At 64.0% G+C, this 12,121-nt stretch overlaps 3 non-coding genes across 3 annotated transcripts; all 3 read left to right on the top strand.

Moving 5' to 3' along the window:
- The first annotated feature begins 1,209 nt into the window (after nucleotides 1-1,209).
- Nucleotides 1,210-1,328, top strand: LOC142868914 (5S ribosomal RNA). The gene has a single exon (XR_012917773.1). It is a non-coding gene; the product is annotated as a 5S ribosomal RNA (ribosomal RNA).
- A 3,519-nt stretch (nucleotides 1,329-4,847) lies between these two features.
- Nucleotides 4,848-4,966, top strand: LOC142868913 (5S ribosomal RNA). Its single transcript, XR_012917772.1, has one exon. It is a non-coding gene; the product is annotated as a 5S ribosomal RNA (ribosomal RNA).
- A 3,516-nt stretch (nucleotides 4,967-8,482) lies between these two features.
- Nucleotides 8,483-8,601, top strand: LOC142868912 (5S ribosomal RNA). The gene has a single exon (XR_012917771.1). It is a non-coding gene; the product is annotated as a 5S ribosomal RNA (ribosomal RNA).
- Nucleotides 8,602-12,121: the final 3,520 nt, after the last annotated feature.

Here is a 12,121-nt window from a genome sequence, read left to right as displayed (position 1 = left end):
CCCTGGCTTCTCCTTGGCTTAACATCTGGAGCTGCTTGTGAATCGTGCCGCCACACACACACCCGAGTGCAGGTGTCTTCTGCACAGACTGCGGGCCTCGCTCTTCTGAATGCCGCTAGCTCGCCACCCACCCACGGGTGAACCTGGTCAGGGTACTTTCTCTCGGGGGCAGACTCTGATCCTGGCGGGCTACCGGTGTTTCTGTTTGCTCGTTTCTTTCTTCCATTTCGGGAAAGGCTTCCTTACTGGGTGTGGAAATCTCCTATGCCTTTCCTCGCCTATTCTGTCAGCTTTAAAATTCTCTTTCAGTTGCCACCCTCACAGATGGATTAGGAAACTCTTTCCGGTGCACTCATTAGTGAAATGACCTCAATGAAGCTGGAATCCAATATCTAATGGCCGATTTTTAGCGAGTCCACACGCCAGGGTGGTCGGGGTCCAATGCAGCCCCGGCCAGGCCCAGGCCCCGGCCCCTTGGACTGGGCCACAGGAGGACGCAGAGGAGGGTCCCGGCCCCCCCGGTCGCGTTGCCGGCAGTTCTCCAAGGGCTTGGGCGTTTTCCAGAGGTAGGAGATGGAGGGGACTGATTTCTTCAGCGCCCCACAAACCACGCCACCCCACCCATGGGACACATCCCTAGAGAGAGAGAGAGACGCCCCATACACTCGCTCCCCTCCCCCATGCGCTGTGCCCCAGCCCGGGGCCCGGGGGAATAGGCGGCAGCCCACCCACAGGGTGGGGGGCCCAGCTGAAAGGGGTTGTCGGGGAGGGCGGCCCCTGCCTGGGGTCAAAGGGCGGGCGATCCGCGCGTGCGCAATCGGCGGCGGCGGCGGCGGCGGCGGCGGGGGCGGCCACGAGCTGGGGGTGGGGGGCGGGTAGGTGAAGGAGGCCAGGCGAGGAGAGGAAGGGGGCTGGAAGGTCTCCACCTTGGCGAGTCCAGCCGTGGAGGCGCATCTTGTGTGAGTGTGAGTGTGTGTGTGTGTGTGTGTGTGTGTATAGAGAGACAGCCCCCCACCCCGGCCCACCGCTCCCTGCCCGCCCCGCCCCGCCTGTCACCCCCGTCCCTCGGAGCCCGCCGGACCCGGCCGGTGAACTCAACAGGCCCGGCCCGGCGCGGGTCAGCGCCGGTGCGGGGCCTGGGGCGGGAGGAGGCGGCGGGGAAGCGCAGAGAGGCTCGGCTTCTTGAGCGGGGCAGGGGCGCCCTCCGCCGTCTAGGGCCACACCACCCTGAACGCGCCCGACCTCGTCTGGTCTCGGAAGCTAAGCAGGGTCGGGCCTGGTTAGTACTTGGATGGGAGACCGCCTGGGAATACCGGGTGCCGTAGGCTTCTTCTTTTTTTTTTTTTTTGTTTTGCCTCTTGTTCTGTCCCCTCTCTGGGAGCGAGGCGGCGGCCCGGGGTGGGGGTCACCCCCACCCTCAGCGCCCGCCGCGGTGCCTGGCGCCCCAGCCCGCACCGTGGGGCCTCCTCTTGTCCCAAGCCGCGACACCGCCGTCACGCGGCAGCATGCGTGGCTTCTGGACTGTCAGGTCTCAGACCAAAGGTCTGCTCTGTGGGAACCGACACGCTGGAGGAAACCTTGAGAGTCTGAGAGGGGAGGGAGTTCCAGAAGAAGGCCAGGATGTCATTTGGAGGGAGTATGTGACCAGAACTCGTCCCGTTGCTTTTGGGGTTCTATGGGCTACACGTAGGAATCTTTGGTGGTGGCACCTGATGTTGGGGGATCCGGAGTCGCACCCAGACCTGCTCCACAGGCCTCCTTTTACTTTTCTCTTCGGATTCATTATTTTTAAAAAGTGTCTCTTATCTCTATGATTGCATTTTCTTTTCTCTCTCTTTTCAAGCAGATGATGGGAGTCCAAGTATTAAGGTGACATGTGTTGCCCGTGCCCCCCTCCCCCCTGTGTTCTTATTCATTTACCTCTGATGTCGTTCCAGCGTATTGTGGGGGTACCAATGTTAGGGTCGGGTACGTTGCCCTCTCCCTGCCTCCCCCCTCGGGTCAGAGCCTCAAGTGCGCCCATCCCCCAGTCGGTGCGCACCCACCCCATTCCTAATGGAGGTGTATGCCCATCCCCTCCCCCCACCCGCCCGACACCCACCCGATGAAGGTGATTCCTCTGTGTCCACTTAGGTGTCCATCGGTTCGTACCCATTTGCTGGTGAGCGCGAGCACGTGGTGCTCGTGTGTCCATTCTTGGGCTACCTGGCTTACTGGAACGGGTTCCAGCTCTGGCCAGGAGAACCACGAGAGGTGCCCTCTCACCGCTGCTCCTCCTAGCTGAATAGCACTCCGTGGTGTCCACGCGCCACATTTCATTTACGCACTCGTGGGTCGATGGGCACTCGGGTCGCTTCCAGGTCTTTGCGATTGTGACTTGTGCCCTGACTCTAACCCTAACCCTTACCCAGCCCGTCTCCTCCTCGGCCCCTGCCTGACTGACTCCTTCCCGCCCGGCCTGTCACCTGTCACCGTCCTCTGCCCCTGCCTGACACGCTCCTCCCCGCCCGGGCCGTCACCGTCCTCGGCCCCTGCCTGACGGGGCTCCTCCGTCGCCTGGGCCTTCCAAGGGCTTGGTGTGGACGCTGGTTCCAGGACGCCCTCCCAGGAACCCGGTAGCAGGGCGGCCGCAGCGTCTCGCGCCACCCAACCGTCCGCCGGCCGGCGGCCGTCGCTAAGTGGCCTGCGGGGGACGTGCCCCCACTGTGGGGCGGGCGCCCAGCCTGGTGTCTTCTCCGAGGCCCCGTGGCTGCTTTCACCCCCCCCCGCAAGGGGAGAGCCGCGGAGGTGGGGACCGCCTCCTCGTGGGGACGTACACCCAGCTCTCCACGTCGGATTCCGGGGCTCTCTGTCCTGCCAGAAGGCCCAGCTGGCCTGCGGGTCCTTAGAGTGGCAAAAACATCCGAAAACTGAGATTGAGGGTCCGGTGGTTGTCTGCACTTTTGTGCTGGGCACCCCAGGGAGGCCCGGGGGCTGGCTGGACGACGCGGTCTGCTGGGCAGGGGGGGGGGTTTGGAGGAGCAACTGATGCCCTTTGCACTTTGGGTAGCAAGTGTCTGAGGTGTCTCTGAGCCCTGCGCCATGTCGGGGGTGGGGGGTGGGAGGTCGGTGGGGGTGGAGGAGCAGGAGGAGGAGGAGGAGGAGGTGGGAAGGGCCGTGGCCTGCAGTCGTCTTCCCGGGGTGGCTTCTTCCACAGGCTGCTTGGCCTGGGCTCCCTGCACCTGGGCCTTTGGAGGACTGGCCCTGTGCTTGCCAACGCTTCCCCTGCAGGGACCCAGAGCTGGGAGGTTGCATCTCTCAGCCCTGGGTCGGGCAGAGCCCCAGCGGGCCATGCCCACAACCTCTCTCAGCACGGGTCCCCCAGAAGGCTCCTTTGGGACCAGGATTCTCTTGCGGGTGACTCTTTAAGGTCTGGCCCCTGGATGGAGGGGCACCAGGAGTAGAGGAGCAGGAAGGGGAAGGGGGTGGCCATGCGAGGGGACACTTTCAGGCCAAGTCCCAGCTTCAGCCTGATCCTCCTGGGAACCCCGGGGTGTACGTCACACCTCCTGGTTGTCCCGCTCTGAGACAAGGAGCCGGGCTTCGCATTCCCCCAGCAGCCAGTCGTGGGCTGAGGACACCTGGGGCGTTGGGAACTCCCTGGCTTCTCCTTGGCTTAACATCTGGAGCTGCTTGTGAATCGTGCCGCCACACACACACCCGAGTGCAGGTGTCTTCTGCACAGACTGCGGGCCTCGCTCTTCTGAATGCCGCTAGCTCGCCACCCACCCACGGGTGAACCTGGTCAGGGTACTTTCTCTCGGGGGCAGACTCTGATCCTGGCGGGCTACCGGTGTTTCTGTTTGCTCGTTTCTTTCTTCCATTTCGGGAAAGGCTTCCTTACTGGGTGTGGAAATCTCCTATGCCTTTCCTCGCCTATTCTGTCAGCTTTAAAATTCTCTTTCAGTTGCCACCCTCACAGATGGATTAGGAAACTCTTTCCGGTGCACTCATTAGTGAAATGACCTCAATGAAGCTGGAATCCAATATCTAATGGCCGATTTTTAGCGAGTCCACACGCCAGGGTGGTCGGGGTCCAATGCAGCCCCGGCCAGGCCCAGGCCCCGGCCCCTTGGACTGGGCCACAGGAGGACACAGAGGAGGGTCCCGGCCCCCCCGGTCGCGTTGCCGGCAGTTCTCCAAGGGCTTGGGCGTTTTCCAGAGGTAGGAGATGGAGGGGACTGATTTCTTCAGCGCCCCACAAACCACGCCACCCCACCCATGGGACACATCCCTAGAGAGAGAGAGAGACGCCCCATACACTCGCTCCCCTCCCCCATGCGCTGTGCCCCAGCCCGGGGCCCGGGGGAATAGGCGGCAGCCCACCCACAGGGTGGGGGGCCCAGCTGAAAGGGGTTGTCGGGGAGGGCGGCCCCTGCCTGGGGTCAAAGGGCGGGCGATCCGCGCGTGCGCAATCGGCGGCGGCGGCGGCGGCGGCGGCGGCGGGCGGCCACGAGCTGGGGGTGGGGGGCGGGTAGGTGAAGGAGGCCAGGCGAGGAGAGGAAGGGGGCTGGAAGGTCTCCACCTTGGCGAGTCCAGCCGTGGAGGCGCATCTTGTGTGAGTGTGAGTGTGTGTGTGTGTGTGTGTGTGTGTATAGAGAGACAGCCCCCCACCCCGGCCCACCGCTCCCTGCCCGCCCCGCCCCGCCTGTCACCCCCGTCCCTCGGAGCCCGCCGGACCCGGCCGGTGAACTCAACAGGCCCGGCCCGGCGCGGGTCAGCGCCGGTGCGGGGCCTGGGGCGGGAGGAGGCGGCGGGGAAGCGCAGAGAGGCTCGGCTTCTTGAGCGGGGCAGGGGCGCCCTCCGCCGTCTAGGGCCACACCACCCTGAACGCGCCCGACCTCGTCTGGTCTCGGAAGCTAAGCAGGGTCGGGCCTGGTTAGTACTTGGATGGGAGACCGCCTGGGAATACCGGGTGCCGTAGGCTTCTTCTTTTTTTTTTTTTTTTTTTGTTTTGCCTCTTGTTCTGTCCCCTCTCTGGGAGCGAGGCGGCGGCCCGGGGTGGGGGTCACCCCCACCCTCAGCGCCCGCCGCGGTGCCTGGCGCCCCAGCCCGCACCGTGGGGCCTCCTCTTGTCCCAAGCCGCGACACCGCCGTCACGCGGCAGCATGCGTGGCTTCTGGACTGTCAGGTCTCAGACCAAAGGTCTGCTCTGTGGGAACCGACACGCTGGAGGAAACCTTGAGAGTCTGAGAGGGGAGGGAGTTCCAGAAGAAGGCCAGGATGTCATTTGGAGGGAGTATGTGACCAGAACTCGTCCCGTTGCTTTTGGGGTTCTATGGGCTACACGTAGGAATCTTTGGTGGTGGCACCTGATGTTGGGGGATCCGGAGTCGCACCCAGACCTGCTCCACAGGCCTCCTTTTACTTTTCTCTTCGGATTCATTATTTTTAAAAAGTGTCTCTTATCTCTATGATTGCATTTTCTTTTCTCTCTCTTTTCAAGCAGATGATGGGAGTCCAAGTATTAAGGTGACATGTGTTGCCCGTGCCCCCCTCCCCCCTGTGTTCTTATTCATTTACCTCTGATGTCGTTCCAGCGTATTGTGGGGGTACCAATGTTAGGGTCGGGTACGTTGCCCTCTCCCTGCCTCCCCCCTCGGGTCAGAGCCTCAAGTGCGCCCATCCCCCAGTCGGTGCGCACCCACCCCATTCCTAATGGAGGTGTATGCCCATCCCCTCCCCCCACCCGCCCGACACCCACCCGATGAAGGTGATTCCTCTGTGTCCACTTAGGTGTCCATCGGTTCGTACCCATTTGCTGGTGAGCGCGAGCACGTGGTGCTCGTGTGTCCATTCTTGGGCTACCTGGCTTACTGGAACGGGTTCCAGCTCTGGCCAGGAGAACCACGAGAGGTGCCCTCTCACCGCTGCTCCTCCTAGCTGAATAGCACTCCGTGGTGTCCACGCGCCACATTTCATTTACGCACTCGTGGGTCGATGGGCACTCGGGTCGCTTCCAGGTCTTTGCGATTGTGACTTGTGCCCTGACTCTAACCCTAACCCTTACCCAGCCCGTCTCCTCCTCGGCCCCTGCCTGACTGACTCCTTCCCGCCCGGCCTGTCACCTGTCACCGTCCTCTGCCCCTGCCTGACACGCTCCTCCCCGCCCGGGCCGTCACCGTCCTCGGCCCCTGCCTGACGGGGCTCCTCCGTCGCCTGGGCCTTCCAAGGGCTTGGTGTGGACGCTGGTTCCAGGACGCCCTCCCAGGAACCCGGTAGCAGGGCGGCCGCAGCGTCTCGCGCCACCCAACCGTCCGCCGGCCGGCGGCCGTCGCTAAGTGGCCTGCGGGGGACGTGCCCCCACTGTGGGGCGGGCGCCCAGCCTGGTGTCTTCTCCGAGGCCCCGTGGCTGCTTTCACCCCCCCCCGCAAGGGGAGAGCCGCGGAGGTGGGGACCGCCTCCTCGTGGGGACGTACACCCAGCTCTCCACGTCGGATTCCGGGGCTCTCTGTCCTGCCAGAAGGCCCAGCTGGCCTGCGGGTCCTTAGAGTGGCAAAAACATCCGAAAACTGAGATTGAGGGTCCGGTGGTTGTCTGCACTTTTGTGCTGGGCACCCCAGGGAGGCCCGGGGGCTGGCTGGACGACGCGGTCTGCTGGGCAGGGGGGGGGGTTTGGAGGAGCAACTGATGCCCTTTGCACTTTGGGTAGCAAGTGTCTGAGGTGTCTCTGAGCCCTGCGCCATGTCGGGGGTGGGGGGTGGGAGGTCGGTGGGGGTGGAGGAGCAGGAGGAGGAGGAGGAGGAGGTGGGAAGGGCCGTGGCCTGCAGTCGTCTTCCCGGGGTGGCTTCTTCCACAGGCTGCTTGGCCTGGGCTCCCTGCACCTGGGCCTTTGGAGGACTGGCCCTGTGCTTGCCAACGCTTCCCCTGCAGGGACCCAGAGCTGGGAGGTTGCATCTCTCAGCCCTGGGTCGGGCAGAGCCCCAGCGGGCCATGCCCACAACCTCTCTCAGCACGGGTCCCCCAGAAGGCTCCTTTGGGACCAGGATTCTCTTGCGGGTGACTCTTTAAGGTCTGGCCCCTGGATGGAGGGGCACCAGGAGTAGAGGAGCAGGAAGGGGAAGGGGGTGGCCATGCGAGGGGACACTTTCAGGCCAAGTCCCAGCTTCAGCCTGATCCTCCTGGGAACCCCGGGGTGTACGTCACACCTCCTGGTTGTCCCGCTCTGAGACAAGGAGCCGGGCTTCGCATTCCCCCAGCAGCCAGTCGTGGGCTGAGGACACCTGGGGCGTTGGGAACTCCCTGGCTTCTCCTTGGCTTAACATCTGGAGCTGCTTGTGAATCGTGCCGCCACACACACACCCGAGTGCAGGTGTCTTCTGCACAGACTGCGGGCCTCGCTCTTCTGAATGCCGCTAGCTCGCCACCCACCCACGGGTGAACCTGGTCAGGGTACTTTCTCTCGGGGGCAGACTCTGATCCTGGCGGGCTACCGGTGTTTCTGTTTGCTCGTTTCTTTCTTCCATTTCGGGAAAGGCTTCCTTACTGGGTGTGGAAATCTCCTATGCCTTTCCTCGCCTATTCTGTCAGCTTTAAAATTCTCTTTCAGTTGCCACCCTCACAGATGGATTAGGAAACTCTTTCCGGTGCACTCATTAGTGAAATGACCTCAATGAAGCTGGAATCCAATATCTAATGGCCGATTTTTAGCGAGTCCACACGCCAGGGTGGTCGGGGTCCAATGCAGCCCCGGCCAGGCCCAGGCCCCGGCCCCTTGGACTGGGCCACAGGAGGACACAGAGGAGGGTCCCGGCCCCCCCGGTCGCGTTGCCGGCAGTTCTCCAAGGGCTTGGGCGTTTTCCAGAGGTAGGAGATGGAGGGGACTGATTTCTTCAGCGCCCCACAAACCACGCCACCCCACCCATGGGACACATCCCTAGAGAGAGAGAGAGACGCCCCATACACTCGCTCCCCTCCCCCATGCGCTGTGCCCCAGCCCGGGGCCCGGGGGAATAGGCGGCAGCCCACCCACAGGGTGGGGGGCCCAGCTGAAAGGGGTTGTCGGGGAGGGCGGCCCCTGCCTGGGGTCAAAGGGCGGGCGATCCGCGCGTGCGCAATCGGCGGCGGCGGCGGCGGCGGGGGCGGCCACGAGCTGGGGGTGGGGGGCGGGTAGGTGAAGGAGGCCAGGCGAGGAGAGGAAGGGGGCTGGAAGGTCTCCACCTTGGCGAGTCCAGCCGTGGAGGCGCATCTTGTGTGAGTGTGAGTGTGTGTGTGTGTGTGTGTGTGTGTATAGAGAGACAGCCCCCCACCCCGGCCCACCGCTCCCTGCCCGCCCCGCCCCGCCTGTCACCCCCGTCCCTCGGAGCCCGCCGGACCCGGCCGGTGAACTCAACAGGCCCGGCCCGGCGCGGGTCAGCGCCGGTGCGGGGCCTGGGGCGGGAGGAGGCGGCGGGGAAGCGCAGAGAGGCTCGGCTTCTTGAGCGGGGCAGGGGCGCCCTCCGCCGTCTAGGGCCACACCACCCTGAACGCGCCCGACCTCGTCTGGTCTCGGAAGCTAAGCAGGGTCGGGCCTGGTTAGTACTTGGATGGGAGACCGCCTGGGAATACCGGGTGCCGTAGGCTTCTTCTTTTTTTTTTTTTTTGTTTTGCCTCTTGTTCTGTCCCCTCTCTGGGAGCGAGGCGGCGGCCCGGGGTGGGGGTCACCCCCACCCTCAGCGCCCGCCGCGGTGCCTGGCGCCCCAGCCCGCACCGTGGGGCCTCCTCTTGTCCCAAGCCGCGACACCGCCGTCACGCGGCAGCATGCGTGGCTTCTGGACTGTCAGGTCTCAGACCAAAGGTCTGCTCTGTGGGAACCGACACGCTGGAGGAAACCTTGAGAGTCTGAGAGGGGAGGGAGTTCCAGAAGAAGGCCAGGATGTCATTTGGAGGGAGTATGTGACCAGAACTCGTCCCGTTGCTTTTGGGGTTCTATGGGCTACACGTAGGAATCTTTGGTGGTGGCACCTGATGTTGGGGGATCCGGAGTCGCACCCAGACCTGCTCCACAGGCCTCCTTTTACTTTTCTCTTCGGATTCATTATTTTTAAAAAGTGTCTCTTATCTCTATGATTGCATTTTCTTTTCTCTCTCTTTTCAAGCAGATGATGGGAGTCCAAGTATTAAGGTGACATGTGTTGCCCGTGCCCCCCTCCCCCCTGTGTTCTTATTCATTTACCTCTGATGTCGTTCCAGCGTATTGTGGGGGTACCAATGTTAGGGTCGGGTACGTTGCCCTCTCCCAGCCTCCCCCCTCGGGTCAGAGCCTCAAGTGCGCCCATGCCCCAGTCGGTGCGCACCCACCCCATTCCTAATGGAGGTGTATGCCCATCCCCTCCCCCCACCCGCCCGACACCCACCCGATGAAGGTGATTCCTCTGTGTCCACTTAGGTGTCCATCGGTTCGTACCCATTTGCTGGTGAGCGCGAGCACGTGGTGCTCGTGTGTCCATTCTTGGGCTACCTGGCTTACTGGAACGGGTTCCAGCTCTGGCCAGGAGAACCAGGAGAGGTGCCCTCTCACCGCTGCTCCTCCTAGCTGAATAGCACTCCGTGGTGTCCACGCGCCACATTTCATTTACGCACTCGTGGGTCGATGGGCACTCGGGTCGCTTCCAGGTCTTTGCGATTGTGACTTGTGCCCTGACTCTAACCCTAACCCTTACCCAGCCCGTCTCCTCCTCGGCCCCTGCCTGACTGACTCCTTCCCGCCCGGCCTGTCACCTGTCACCGTCCTCTGCCCCTGCCTGACACGCTCCTCCCCGCCCGGGCCGTCACCGTCCTCGGCCCCTGCCTGACGGGGCTCCTCCGTCGCCTGGGCCTTCCAAGGGCTTGGTGTGGACGCTGGTTCCAGGACGCCCTCCCAGGAACCCGGTAGCAGGGCGGCCGCAGCGTCTCGCGCCACCCAACCGTCCGCCGGCCGGCGGCCGTCGCTAAGTGGCCTGCGGGGGACGTGCCCCCACTGTGGGGCGGGCGCCCAGCCTGGTGTCTTCTCCGAGGCCCCGTGGCTGCTTTCACCCCCCCCGCAAGGGGAGAGCCGCGGAGGTGGGGACCGCCTCCTCGTGGGGACGTACACCCAGCTCTCCACGTCGGATTCCGGGGCTCTCTGTCCTGCCAGAAGGCCCAGCTGGCCTGCGGGTCCTTAGAGTGGCAAAAACATCCGAAAACTGAGATTGAGGGTCCGGTGGTTGTCTGCACTTTTGTGCTGGGCACCCCAGGGAGGCCCGGGGGCTGGCTGGACGACGCGGTCTGCTGGGCAGGGGGGGGGGTTTGGAGGAGCAACTGATGCCCTTTGCACTTTGGGTAGCAAGTGTCTGAGGTGTCTCTGAGCCCTGCGCCATGTCGGGGGTGGGGGGTGGGAGGTCGGTGGGGGTGGAGGAGCAGGAGGAGGAGGAGGAGGAGGTGGGAAGGGCCGTGGCCTGCAGTCGTCTTCCCGGGGTGGCTTCTTCCACAGGCTGCTTGGCCTGGGCTCCCTGCACCTGGGCCTTTGGAGGACTGGCCCTGTGCTTGCCAACGCTTCCCCTGCAGGGACCCAGAGCTGGGAGGTTGCATCTCTCAGCCCTGGGTCGGGCAGAGCCCCAGCGGGCCATGCCCACAACCTCTCTCAGCACGGGTCCCCCAGAAGGCTCCTTTGGGACCAGGATTCTCTTGCGGGTGACTCTTTAAGGTCTGGCCCCTGGATGGAGGGGCACCAGGAGTAGAGGAGCAGGAAGGGGAAGGGGGTGGCCATGCGAGGGGACACTTTCAGGCCAAGTCCCAGCTTCAGCCTGATCCTCCTGGGAACCCCGGGGTGTACGTCACACCTCCTGGTTGTCCCGCTCTGAGACAAGGAGCCGGGCTTCGCATTCCCCCAGCAGCCAGTCGTGGGCTGAGGACACCTGGGGCGTTGGGAACTCCCTGGCTTCTCCTTGGCTTAACATCTGGAGCTGCTTGTGAATCGTGCCGCCACACACACACCCGAGTGCAGGTGTCTTCTGCACAGACTGCGGGCCTCGCTCTTCTGAATGCCGCTAGCTCGCCACCCACCCACGGGTGAACCTGGTCAGGGTACTTTCTCTCGGGGGCAGACTCTGATCCTGGCGGGCTACCGGTGTTTCTGTTTGCTCGTTTCTTTCTTCCATTTCGGGAAAGGCTTCCTTACTGGGTGTGGAAATCTCCTATGCCTTTCCTCGCCTATTCTGTCAGCTTTAAAATTCTCTTTCAGTTGCCACCCTCACAGATGGATTAGGAAACTCTTTCCGGTGCACTCATTAGTGAAATGACCTCAATGAAGCTGGAATCCAATATCTAATGGCCGATTTTTAGCGAGTCCACACGCCAGGGTGGTCGGGGTCCAATGCAGCCCCGGCCAGGCCCAGGCCCCGGCCCCTTGGACTGGGCCACAGGAGGACACAGAGGAGGGTCCCGGCCCCCCCGGTCGCGTTGCCGGCAGTTCTCCAAGGGCTTGGGCGTTTTCCAGAGGTAGGAGATGGAGGGGACTGATTTCTTCAGCGCCCCACAAACCACGCCACCCCACCCATGGGACACATCCCTAGAGAGAGAGAGAGACGCCCCATACACTCGCTCCCCTCCCCCATGCGCTGTGCCCCAGCCCGGGGCCCGGGGGAATAGGCGGCAGCCCACCCACAGGGTGGGGGGCCCAGCTGAAAGGGGTTGTCGGGGAGGGCGGCCCCTGCCTGGGGTCAAAGGGCGGGCGATCCGCGCGTGCGCAATCGGCGGCGGCGGCGGCGGCGGCGGCGGCGGGGGCGGCCACGAGCTGGGGGTGGGGGGCGGGTAGGTGAAGGAGGCCAGGCGAGGAGAGGAAGGGGGCTGGAAGGTCTCCACCTTGGCGAGTCCAGCCGTGGAGGCGCATCTTGTGTGAGTGTGAGTGTGTGTGTGTGTGTGTGTGTGTGTATAGAGAGACAGCCCCCCACCCCGGCCCACCGCTCCCTGCCCGCCCCGCCCCGCCTGTCACCCCCGTCCCTCGGAGCCCGCCGGACCCGGCCGGTGAACTCAACAGGCCCGGCCCGGCGCGGGTCAGCGCCGGTGCGGGGCCTGGGGCGGGAGGAGGCGGCGGGGAAGCGCAGAGAGGCTCGGCTTCTTGAGCGGGGCAGGGGCGCCCTCCGCC

This window comes from Microcebus murinus, unplaced genomic scaffold (genome assembly GCF_040939455.1).
Source record: "Microcebus murinus isolate Inina unplaced genomic scaffold, M.murinus_Inina_mat1.0 scaf048_hap2_Mmur4.0, whole genome shotgun sequence".
Lineage (NCBI taxonomy): Eukaryota > Metazoa > Chordata > Mammalia > Primates > Cheirogaleidae > Microcebus > Microcebus murinus.
Note: the sequence above shows the minus strand (reverse complement) of the source record. Positions and strands in the feature narration are given on the sequence as shown.